General features: G+C 42.0%; 1 long non-coding RNA gene across 1 annotated transcript; it reads left to right on the top strand.

Annotated features, from left to right (window-relative positions):
• Window positions 1-1,781: 1,781 nt before the first annotated feature.
• Window positions 1,782-6,620, top strand: LOC115577959 (uncharacterized). The gene is made up of 3 exons (XR_003983318.1): window positions 1,782-2,035; window positions 2,656-2,750; window positions 6,141-6,620. It is a non-coding gene; the product is annotated as an uncharacterized LOC115577959 (long non-coding RNA).
• The last annotated feature ends 4,475 nt before the right edge of the window (window positions 6,621-11,095 follow it).

Raw genomic sequence — 11,095 nt, 5'->3', positions numbered from 1 at the left:
TGATATAAAGTCCCTCCTCCTCCTGATGATATAAGCTCCTCTCCTCTCCTGATGATGATAAAGTCCTCCTCTCCTCCTCCTGATGATATAAAGTCCTCCTCTCCTCCTCCTGATGATATAAAGTCCTCTCTCTCCTCCTGATGATATAAAGTCCTCCTCTCCTCCTCTGAGGATATAAAGCTCCTCTCCTCTGATGATTAAAGTCTCCTCTCCTCCTCCTGATGATATAAAGTCCTCCTCTCTCTCCTGATGATATAAAGTCCTCCTCTCCTCCTCCTGATGATATAAAGTCCTCTCTCCTCCTCCTGATGATATAAAGTCCTCTCTTCCTCCTGATGATATAAAGTCCTCTCTCCTCCTCCTGATGATATAAAGTCCTCCTCTCCTCCTCCTGATGATATAAAGTCCTCCTCTCTCCTCCTGAGGATATAAAGTCCTCCTCTCCTCCTGATGATATAAAGTCCTCCTCTCCTCCTCCTGATGATATAAAGTCCTCCTCTCTCCTCCTGATGATATAAAGTCCTCCTCTCCTCTCCTGATGATATAAAGTCCTCCTCTCCTCCTGATGATATAAAGTCCTCCTCTCCTCCTCCTGAGGATATAAAGTCTCCTCTCCTCCTCCGGATGATATAAAGTCCTCCTCTCCTCCTCCTGATGATATAAAGTCCTCCTCTCCTCCTCCTGATGATATAAAGTACTCCTCTCCTCCTCCTGAGGATATAAAGTACTCCTCTCCTCCTCCTGATGATATAAAGTCCTCCTCTCCTCCTCCTGATGATATAAAGTCCTCCTCTCCTCCTCCTGATGATATAAAGTACTCCTCTCCTCCTCCTGATGATATAAGTCCTCTCCTCCTCCTGAGGATATAAAGTCCTCTCTCCTCTGATGATATAAAGTTCCTCTCTCCTCCTTGATGATATAAAGTCCTCCTCTCCTCCTGATGATATAAAGTCCTCCTCTCCTCCTCCTGATGATATAAAGTCCTCTCTCTCCTCCTGATGATATAAAGTCCTCCTCTCCTCCTCCTGATGATAAAGTCCTCCTTCCTCCTCTGATGATATAAAGTCCCCTCTCCTCCTCCTGATGATATATAAAGTCCTCCTCTCCTCCTGATGAATAAAGTCCTCCTCTCCTCCTCCTGATGATATAAAGTCCTCCTCTCCTCCTCCTGATGATATAAAGTCCTCCTCTCCTCCTCCTGATGATATAAAGTCTCCTCTCCTCTCTGATGATATAAGTCCTCCTCTCCTCCTGATGATATAAAGTCCTCCTCTCCTCCGGATGATATAAGTCCTCCTCTCCTCCTCCTGATGATATAAAGTCCTCCTTCCTCCTCCTCCTGATGATATAAAGTCCTCCTCTCTCCTCCTGATGATATAAAGTCCTCCTCTCCTCCTGATGAGATAAAGTCCTCCCTCCTCCTCCTGATGATATAAAGTCCTCTCCTCCTCCGATGATATAAAGTCCTCCTCTCCTCCTCCTGATGATATAAAGTCCTCCTCTCCTCCTCCTGATGATATAAAGTCCTCCTCTCCTCTCTGATGATATAAAGTCCTCCTCCTCCTCCTGATGATATAAAGTCCTCCTCTCCTCCTCCTGATGATATAAAGTCCTCCTCTCCTCCTCCGAGATGATATAAAGTCATCCTCTCTCCTCCTGATGATATAAAGTCCTCCTCTCCTCCTGATGATATAAAGTCCTCCTCTCCTCCTCCTGAGGATATAAAGTCCTCCTCTCCTCTTCCTGATGATATAAAGTCCTCCTCTCCTCCTCCTGATGATATAAAGTCCTCCTCTCCTCCTCCTGAGGATATAAAGTGTCGTAGTCCACAGAACATTTGACAGCTGAAGTATCTGGGGACTTGATTCAGAACATCAGCTCGTCTGTTCTGATCCAGTTAGCCTGATCTGAAGGGTTCTGTGGTGTTTCAGGTAACACCAGCAGCGAGGACCTCGACAAGTTCAGTGAACGATTCATCGACCAGGAGAAGGAGAAGGGGGGAGTTCATGGTGCCGCATCACTTCCTGTTTCTCTGGTAAGAACGTCGTCTTAAACTGAAACCAGGTTTAGATTTAATCCCAGTTAGAGTTCATCAGACTTTTTAACTTGAGTTTAAATAAGTCAAATTTAATTTAAACCTCAGTTTAATATTTATTAAACTACAGTCAAACGGAAGTTAAACCGGGTTTAAATTTAGCTCAACTATGTGTGTTTACAGAAGTTAGATTTGAGGTTTAACTTTAGTTCAGCAGAACTAACGTGGATCAGAACCTAAAGATGAGTTCTGTCAGGTCAGGACTATTTATAAACCTGCTGATTCGACATATTACAGCTGAGAGCAGTGTGTGTGTGTGTGTGTGTGTGTGTGTGTGTGTGTGTGTCTGTGTGTGTGTGTGTGTGTGTCCATCTGCTTTCTATAAATGTGAAGCTGATCTCTGCCAGCAACAACAAACACTGACACACACTTTAAATCAAACACTGAATCAGACACTGTTGTGTGTGTGTGTGTGTGTGTGTGTGTGTGTGTGTGTGTGTGTGAAATACAGAATCAACATAAATACAACAGTAACTAGAAGCAGGTGGAGACGTCAGAAGGTCCAAAGTTGGTCAGTTCAGCAGATTTCAGCTCTGTGACGATGTGTTCACTGTCTGCAGGACATCAGGACGCTGCTCTGGACTCTGTTGATCCTGATCAGCCTGAACACACAGCAGCTACGACACACACTATGAGATGGACACACACTCAGCAGGTGAGACACACACACACACACACACAGATGAATGAGTGTTGTTGTGTCGTCAGTGTCCAGCAGGAGGCGCTGCAGCCTCACAGCTCATTCTGACCCGATTCTGTGAGACAACAAGTACAACATGTTGAAACATAAAACATGAGTGAACTGAGCTGAACTGATCCTGCAGGAAGTCGACTCTCCGTCTGCAGACGTCCTGATAAAGTTAATGTCATGTCACATATTAATGAGCTCATTTTATTGTGAAAGGTTCTTCCTGTAGTCAAACACACAGATTCTGTTTTAGGATTTAATCACAGATGATTTTAATAACTTGCTGACATTTAGAAACAGATGTCAGATAAAAGCTGCTGCAGGAAAAGTGACTCACTCAGTGTTGGAACATTATTAATATATCACAGTGTTTGGACTCAGAGTTCTGACGGTCCCACACCCAGTCCTGTAGAACAGAACACATGAGAGGTTCTGGAGCCTACAGAACCGTCTGATTCTATCAGTTCCTCACAGTTGAACTTTGACTCATCATTAAACTCCACCTCCAGCTCGTTAACTCCACCTCCCGCTAATTTAACTCCACCTCCAGCTCGTTAACTCCACCTCCAGCTAATTTAACTCCACCTCCAGCTCGTTAACTCCACCTCCAGCTAATTTAACTCCACCTCCAGCTAATTTAACTCCACCTCCAGCTCGTTAACTCCACCTCCAGCTAATTTAACTCCACCTCCAGCTAATTTAACTCCACCTCCAGCTCGTTAACTCCACCTCCAGCTAATTTAACTCCACCTCCAGCTAATTTAACTCCACCTCCAGCTCGTTAACTCCACCTCCCGCTAATTTAACTCCACCTCCAGCTCGTTAACTCCACCTCCCGCTAATTTAACTCCACCTCCAGCTCGTTAACTCCACCTCCAGCTAATTTAACTCCACCTCCAGCTCGTTAACTCCACCTCCAGCTAATTTAACTCCACCTCCAGCTCGTTAACTCCACCTCCCGCTAATTTAACTCCACCTCCAGCTAATTTAACTCCACCTCCAGCTCGTTAACTCCACCTCCAGCTAATTTAACTCCACCTCCAGCTCGTTAACTCCACCTCCCGCTAATTTAACTCTACCTCCAGCTCGTTAACTCCACCTCCAGCTAATTTAACTCCACCTCCAGCTAATTTAACTCCACCTCCAGCTCGTTAACTCCACCTCCAGCTCGTTAACTCCACTTCCAGCTCATTAACTCCACCTCCAGCTCATTAACTCCACCTCCAGCTCGTTAACTCCACCTCCAGCTCATTTAACTCCACCTCAAGCTCATTAACTCCACCTCCAGCTCGTTAACTCCATCTCCAGCTCGTTAACTCCACCTCCAGCTCATTAAACTCCACCTCCAGCTAATTTAACTCCACCTCCAGCTCGTTAACTCCACCTCCAGCTAATTTAACTCCACCTCCAGCTCGTTAACTCCACCTCCAGCTCGTTAACTCCACCTCCAGCTCGTTAACACCATCTCCAGCTCGTTAACTCCACCTCCAGCTCGTTAACACCATCTCCAGCTCGTTAACTCCACCTCCAGCTCATTTAACTCCACCTCCAGCTCGCTAACTCCACCTCCCGCTAATTTAACTCCACCTCCAGCTCGTTAACTCCACCTCCAGCTAATTTAACTCCACCTCCAGCTCGTTAACACCATCTCCAGCTCGTTAACTCCACCTCCAGCTCATTTAACTCCACCTCCAGCTCGTTAACTCCACCTCCAGCTCGTTAACACCACCTCCAGCTCATTTAACTCCACCTCCAGCTCATTTAACTCCACCTCCAGCTCGTTAACTCCACCTCCAGCTTGTTACCTCCACCTCCAGCTCGTTAACTCCACCTCCAGCTCATTTAACTCCACCTCCAGCTCGTTAACTCCACCTCCAGCTCGTTAACTCCACTTCCAGCTCATTAACTCCACCTCCAGCTCATTAACTCCACCTCCAGCTCTTTAACTCCACCTCCAGCTCATTAACTCCACCTCAAGCTCATTAACTCCACCTCCAGCTCGTTAACTCCATCTCCAGCTCGTTAACTCCACCTCCAGCTCATTAAACTCCACCCTCAAGCTAATTTAACTCCACCTCCAGCTCGCTAACTCCACCTCCCGCTAATTTAACTCCACCTCCAGCTCGTTAACTCCACCTCCAGCTAATTTAACTCCACCTCCAGCTCGTTAACTCCACCTCCAGCTCGTTAACTCCACCTCCAGCTCGTTAACACCATCTCCAGCTCGTTAACTCCACCTCCAGCTCGTTAACACCATCTCCAGCTCGTTAACTCCACCTCCAGCTCATTTAACTCCACCTCCAGCTCGCTAACTCCACCTCCCGCTAATTTAACTCCACCTCCAGCTCGTTAACTCCACCTCCAGCTAATTTAACTCCACCTCCAGCTAATTTAACTCCACCTCCAGCTCGTTAACTCCACCTCCAGCTCGTTAACTCCACCTCCAGCTCGTTAACTCCACCTCCAGCTCGTTAACACCATCTCCAGCTCGTTAACTCCACCTCCAGCTCATTTAACTCCACCTCCAGCTCGTTAACTCCACCTCCAGCTCGTTAACACCACCTCCAGCTCATTTAACTCCACCTCCAGCTCATTTAACTCCACCTCCAGCTCGTTAACTCCACCTCCAGCTTGTTACCTCCACCTCCAGCTCGTTAACTCCACCTCCAGCTCATTTAACTCCACCTCCAGCTCGTTAACTCCACCTCCAGCTCGTTAACTCCACCTCCAGCTCGTTAACTCCACCTCCAGCTCATTTAACTCCACCTCCAGCTCGTTAACTCCACCTCCAGCTCGTTAACACCACCTCCAGCTCGTTAACTCCATCTCCAGCTCGTTAACTCCACCTCCAGCTTGTTTAGCTCCACCCCAGCTCATTAGCCCCACCCACTGTTTATCGCCTGAAACAGCCGCAGACAAACATTCAGGTTTCATTTGGATGATTTCTAGTCAGAGTTCTAGTGACATGTAGCTGATACCAGCCGGGTCCAGACTTCCCCTGGTGGGTCAGAACAGAACATGCGCTCTGTCACAGCTCTGTGTGGACGAGGTCACACTTCATCTCACAGGTGTGTAAATGTTCTGGGTTGCAGGTGTTAATATAGGGTGACCACGATGACGCTGCGACACAGAACCACTTTGTGACGATCCAAACTAACGTGTCCTCTGATTGGTCGTCATCAGTGTCTCCGTCTGTCAGACTGTCTCCATGACAACAGTTCATAATGAGCTGCAATTCATTTTGACCATTTTCTGTAGATTCAGTTCTGACTGAAGTTCTGTTGAGACGAGACGACCCGACGTGTTACAGAACCTTCTGCTCTAATCTGTGGTCTCATTGGCTCGTTTGTGTTTCAGCTGATGTCGGGTCAGTTCCAAACCAGCGCGGGTCAGCTGATCAGAGGTGGGAGGAGTCGCTGTCACCTCTGTGACCTTTGACCTCTGCTGAGTGTGATGCCTGCGAGGACGTCCGAGGAGCCACAGTTTCCCTCAACCAATCACAAAGCTTTATCAGCACCGCAGTTCACAGAGCTATGCCATCATCCCAGCACCTTCACAGCCCTTCACTGTTTGTCTGAAGTGACCCAGAACCAGAACTTCTCTAAAGACTCAGAGTTTATTTTTATATTTGTTGGAAATCTGAACAAGTACGGAAGTTTATTAACGACGAGGCGTCAAACACAAAGTTCAGTCAGGAAACAAAATGATGTCACACGACCACGAACGTCTGAACGAGCAAACATCAGAAACATTAAAAACATCAGAAACATTAAAAACACTGACAAAATTAAAAACATCAGAAACATTAAAAACATCAGAAACATTAAAAACATCAGAAACATTAAAAACGTCAGAAACATTAAAAACACTGACAAAATTAAAAACATCAGAAACATTAAAAACATCAGAAACATTAAAAAACGTCAGAAACATTAAAAACATTAGAAACATTAAAAACATCAGAAACAATAAAAACATTAAAAACTTCAGAAACATTAAAAAACTTCAGAAACATTAAAAAACTTCAGAAACATTAAAAACATCAGAAACATTAAACACATCAGAAACATTAAAAACATTAAAAACGTCAGAAACAGTAAAAACATCAGAAACATTAAAACATCAGAAACAATAAACACATTGAAAAAATCAGAAACATTAAAAACATCAGAAACATTAAAAACATCAAAAACATTAAAAACATCAGAAACATTAAAAAACATCAGAAACATTAAAAACGTCAGAAACATTAAAAACACTGACAAAATTAAAAACGTCAGAAACATTAAAAACATCAGAAACATTAAAAAACGTCAGAAACATTAAAAACATTAGAAACATTAAAAACCATCAGAAACAATAAAAACATTAAAACTTCAGAAACATTAAAAAACTTCAGAAACATTAAAAACATCAGAAACATTAAAAACATCAGAAACATTAAAAACATTAAAAACGTCAGAAACATTAAAAACATCAGAAACATTAAAACCATCAGAAACATTAAAAAACATCAGAAACATTAAAAACATCAGAAACAATAAAAACATAAAAAAAATCAGAAACATTAAAAACATCAGAAACATTAAAAACATCAGAAACATTAAAAAACATCAGAAACATTAAAAACATCAGAAACAATAAAAACATTAAAAACATCAGAAACATTAAAAACATCAGAAACATTAATAACATCAGAAACATTAAAAAACATCAACTCTTCCTCAGAAACAGAGAAAAAGAGATTTTATTATTTTGTTTTTTTCCTCCATGAGAATCTTTAGAAATTTAAATTTCTCAGTTTCTTGATGTTTCAAAGTTCCTTAATCTTTTTTTTTTTCTGTGGAAAATTAAATCCAGAAAAGAAACTTTCTCCAGTCGTATTTTGTTTGTTTAGTTTCTTCGCTCGGTGTGAAACAGGAGGAATAAAACGATCTTCAACTGAATGTTCAGATTTTACTTTAGATTAATATTTAGTTTCTTAAGGAAACAGTTTGAGTTCTATCAGAACCTCCATGAAGACTTTGTTTGTCTCGGCTTCTCATTAATGAACTTCCTACATGTTCGGGTCTGTTTAGAACTTGTTCTGTGGTGCTGAACGTTAACCTCCAGAACCACAGCGCCTCCAACGTGTGAAACAGTTTATCTTCTGTTCCGTCTGATGATGAAACATGTTGAAGTGTGACAGAGAAATAAAGTGTTATAAACTTTATGAAATATAAATGTAGCATCAGATGTTCAGACAGCAGCACTTTGTCAACACGCAGCACTTATCGGACTCTTGTTCTATGTGATCGAATGTTCTGACAACCCGGTGAAGATGTTTCTGTCACCAAACCAGCTAAAGTTCAGACTTTTAGGTTTTGATTCTCCAAAGTGTCAAAACGGGTCGGCAGTGGAAAAATACGGCAGAAAATAAGGTGAATATTAAAGTCATTAACAGAAGTTCTGTTGCTTCACAACACTCGGGTCATTTGAGTTCTCCAGAACAATCCAGAACCGTTTTTTTTTATTTGTTTGTGTTTTTGCAATAAAATGTTTGAAAAGTTCTGAGCAGCTTCCTGTTGATCATTTAACGGAACGTAGTTTTATCAAAGAGACCCGTCCAGTAATCCTGCTGACAAACCAACAAACGGACCAGAACCAACACACGGATCAGTACCTTCTCCACAGACGGACGATACACAGGGATTACATGTAACTAAGTACATTTATTCATTACAATACTCAGCAGAGTACAAGTTGATCAAAATTGTATTTCATCTCCACCACATACTTCTTACTCCTGCATACCGATGGTGTAACTTTAGTTACTCGTTACTTTGAGGATTACATGACGCGTCAGAGACAAAGTCGTTCACTTCATGACTGAACTTTGACTTTTGATGCTTCAGAACATTTAGTATCAGAGACTTTCAGTGGAGTTCTGTTCATGTGGACGAGTCACATTAACACCATGTCTTTTACTCGAGTACGACTGTTGGAACGTCTTCAGCATTTAAAGTTGAATATATTCTAACAATGTGAATCTGAAGTTCAAATGAATGTACTGAAGTGAAAAGTGACAAACTGAAACGTGTTGCAGCAGAAATATGAGTACAGATCCCTCAAACACTGGATGTGATTACAGTAGCAGAGTAAATGTAATCTATTACTTTCTCCTGGTGTCACTGAGCTGCTCTGAATGTTGGCAGCTGTTTGACTGTGTGTGTGAGAGCAGACAGTCGAGAGGCCTCGAGCTTCACGCTGTCGATTTATTTCTGGTGGCAGAGTTTTGATCGTGATCGGAGACGAACTCCAACAGCGTCGACAACTCACAACGAGTGTTGACGAGTGACGGAGGCCTCGGGCGCCACGTTTATTTCAGTCCGGGGAAAATCTGCACGACACTCCGACAGAAACCCGCCGACTGACTGCTGGGCTTCAACATCCTCGACGGATTCACGCCCACATGACAGCTTTCATGTAGTCTTTAGAGGTTTTCACAGTCTGAACACAGAGAGGAGTCAGAACATGTCAGCAGCGATGAGGATCACTTCTCACGGAGGAGAGCGTTCAAAACGACCAGCTGGATGTCAGACAGAAGAAAAAGAAGAAGAAGAAGAAGAAGAAGAAGAGCTTCTGTTGAATATAAAATAACCTGAAGAAGAAAGAAACACAGAAGCTGTGAGAGACAAAATGTTTCTGTCCGAGTTTCCTCTCCTGAGAAGAGCTGAAAGAAAGATTTCCCAGAGAATCTTTCCCAGATAAATTCCTCTGGTGAAAAGAAAATTTCCGTCAAATGTTTCTTTCTTTCATTTTCTCACATTAAATAAACAAAATAATTCTACACAATGTTTCCCACATGAAAGGAAACAAACATTTATTTGATTGGATTTGTTTCTTTTTTTTTGCAAAGTGAAAAAACGATCCTGAATTTTTCTCCCTTCTCGCACGTTTTCACTCTTTTGTGTGTTTTTAATTCTATTTCCACAAAAGAAACATTTGGCAGGAGGCTCAGCTGTTATTGTTTATTTTGTGGCAAAAAAGTTTTTTTTCACTCAGTTTTAATACACGGAAACAAAACAAAACATTTTCAGTCCATTTCACATGAAAAAAAGGTTTCTCCTGGATAAAAATTGTTTTCCCACCGTGTGAAATAAGATTTATCAGAATCAGAATTCCTTTATCGTCCCACAAACGGGGAAATGTGTTTGCCAGCAGCCGAAGGACAGAATATTAAAGAAAAACAATAACAACAGTTAAAAATAAACAACATAATTAAAAGGTAAGAAATAGAATAGACTAGAATAAACTACGATATACATATGAACATAATATTGTACAAAATTAACATTAACATGAATTATAAACAGTTCGGCAGTGATTTGTTATAAAAAGCAGGAGAAGTCAAAACATGTTCTTTCCTGTTGAGAACAGCTCAACACAGGTTGGAAGGACAATTTTGGGACATTTTTTTAATCAAAGACATTTTTGAAAATATTAAGGAGACTTTTAGAAGGCAACGTCCGAGAAAATGACAAAATGTTGTTTTGTTTCCATTCAGTGGAATCGAGTGAGGAAACTTTCCTCCTTCACACAACTGAAGAAAAATCTCCTGCCAAAACTTCACGTGTGAAACTGAGTCAGGAGAGTTTCACTGAATTAAATCATTTATAAATAAAAACAAATAAATAAATAAATATATTTATTATAAATTAAAACATTCGGGAACATTTTCAAATTTTAGACAAAATTTTTTGAGGAGAAATCGTTCAGAGAATTTTTCTATATTTTTCTGACAGGATTTAAGTCATTATAGTCTGATTAACACAGAGTGCTGAAAATAATTCTCAGAATGTTTGTTGCTGTTTTTCTGTTCAGTTTCTCGTGAGACAAAAAGTAATAAAGGCATAAAATCTATCAGCCGCTCTGCGTCTAACGCACACACACACAGAGACACACAGACACACACATAGACACACACACAGACACACACAGAGACACACAGAGACACACACAGACACACACACAGACACACACACAGACACACACAGACACACACAGAGACACACAGAGACACACACGCACACACACATAGACACACACACAGACACACACAGAGACACACACAGAGACACACACACAGACACACACAGAGACACACACACAGACACACACAGACACACACACAGACACACACACAGACACACACAGAGACACACACACAGACACACACATAGACACACACACAGAGACACACAGAGACACACAGACACACACACGCACACACACATAGACACACACACAGACACACACACGCACACACAGTG

This window comes from Sparus aurata, unplaced genomic scaffold (assembly GCF_900880675.1).
Source record: "Sparus aurata unplaced genomic scaffold, fSpaAur1.1, whole genome shotgun sequence".
Classification (NCBI taxonomy): domain Eukaryota; kingdom Metazoa; phylum Chordata; class Actinopteri; order Spariformes; family Sparidae; genus Sparus; species Sparus aurata.
Note: the sequence above shows the minus strand (reverse complement) of the source record. Positions and strands in the feature narration are given on the sequence as shown.